This window comes from Choloepus didactylus, chromosome 3 (assembly GCF_015220235.1).
Source record: "Choloepus didactylus isolate mChoDid1 chromosome 3, mChoDid1.pri, whole genome shotgun sequence".
Lineage (NCBI taxonomy): Eukaryota > Metazoa > Chordata > Mammalia > Pilosa > Megalonychidae > Choloepus > Choloepus didactylus.
This window is the reverse complement of record NC_051309.1, coordinates 214,320,016-214,321,882: the sequence shown is the minus strand read 5'-3', so window position 1 is coordinate 214,321,882 and position 1,867 is coordinate 214,320,016. Positions and strand designations below refer to the sequence as shown.

The 1,867-nt window shown below is 42.3% G+C and overlaps 1 pseudogene; it reads right to left on the bottom strand.

Moving 5' to 3' along the window:
• Positions 1-1,072: 1,072 nt before the first annotated feature.
• Positions 1,073-1,472, bottom strand: LOC119528985 (annotated as a pseudogene).
• Positions 1,473-1,867: the final 395 nt, after the last annotated feature.

The following is a 1,867-nucleotide window of genomic DNA, read 5'->3' as shown; positions in this document are numbered from 1 at the left end:
TAACCATTTTAGTTAAATTATTCTGCTAATGTTTACTTTGTAAAACAGTGGTATTTTATCCAAACACAATGGAAAAACCTTGATTTGGGGTCTGTTGTGGGCAACAGCCATTCCTCTATTACTAATTATTGTCTTGTAGTGTTTCGGGAGGAAAGCTATGCCATGGATCATAAGGGATATGCAGGATACGTCATCTTCTAAAATGAAGGTCAACTCACTCTTTTTCAACATAAACAATATGTAGCTATCAACACATAATCTTTACACTGGTATTTATGAACAAGTTATATGTGTGCATATAAAAATAGTAGGTATGTGAACATTTCCTTAAACTGTTTCATCTCTCCCTGAATAGCCTTCCCTAATTAAGCAACAAATTACACACAATATTACACCTAATTGAAATGCTTAAAGAGGACTTAGATTCCCGGAGAGGAGGGCTCCCGCCTGGGCAAGCTACTTATTAGTGGACTGTCAGAAATCTGTGTGAAAGGGACAACTCACACCTTCGCTCCAAAGGCAGGGAAAGCCACCTGCAGCTGGCAGCTCACTCCGATTGCTCAGGTGTTGTTATGTTAGGGACCGATGATCGATCACTGTGACGCTGGGATCCCATCCTTGAATCATCCCAGTAACACCGACTTTGGGAGGGTCTGGAGGAAGGCCTGGGTGGGATGTCAAGTCAGGCTCTTCCTGAAAAATCAGTGTTGTTGACTCAAAGATCCTCTCAAAAATTTCCAGGTGACTTCCAAGCCCTAAGCAAAGGAAGTATACAACAAAGCAGGTGGGTCCTTAGGCTCTGAAGAGGAAGGCCCTATGTTACTAAATGGAAGTTTTATTATTGAAAAGAGCCCTTATCTGGTAAGGAGCTGAGGTAAACATAATTAAACCCTGACTCTGTTTTTCTTTTAATGTGCTTTGGTGAGTCCTTATTTTAACCTGATGGGGTGTGCCGGTTTGGATGTATTGGGTCCCCCAAAACGCCATGTTCTTTTTTTTTCCCCAAGTTTTTATAGTTTTATTAATCCTCTGGTAAAATCTGCACAATCACGATCAAGTCATTGAAGAATCTTTACTCCTTCTTTTTGCCAGCACCAACATTGGCCTTTGCAGTCCCCCTGACTTTTCTTCATTCTGTTCTTGCGTTCCATTCGCTGTTTTCTGGAGGTCTTTTGCTTCTCATACAGACCATGTCTTGCAAGTCTGTGTTTGGGTTCATTTTTCTTTGCATAATCCAAGGAGTCATAAATCATGCCAAAGCCAGTTGTCTTGCCACCACCAAAATGGGTTCTGAATCCAAATACAAAGATGACATCTGGTGTTGTCTTGTACATTTTGGCTAGTTTTTCCCGAATTTCTGTCTTAAGTACTGTTGCCTTTCCAGAGTGAAGAACATCGACGACCATTTGTTTCTGCTGAAGTAGTTGGTTGGTCATGAATTCCCTGGTCTGGATGGTTACCGTGTCATTCATGATGGCGGGTGATCCTCAAGCAGCCAGAGAGGAAATGCCATGTTCTTTTAATGCAATCTTGGACCCCACTCATTCAGGGTGGGTCTTGATTTAATCACTGGAGTCCTATAAAAGAGCTCACAAACAGAAGGACCTGAGAGCAGCTGAAGTGACATTTTGGAGAGCAGCCAAGAGAGACATTTTGGGAACAGCTACTGAAAGCAGACTTTTGCTGAGACTTTGGAGATGATAGTCCAGTGTTTGTTCCAGAGAAGCTAAGAGAGGACAAAATGCCCCAAAAGCCACATTTTGAAGAACGCACAGGAGCTGAGAGAGGAGTTGGAACACAACCTGGGATCAGAAGATGCCAGTTACATGCCTTTCCAGCTAACAGAAGTTTTCTGAATGCCATTGGC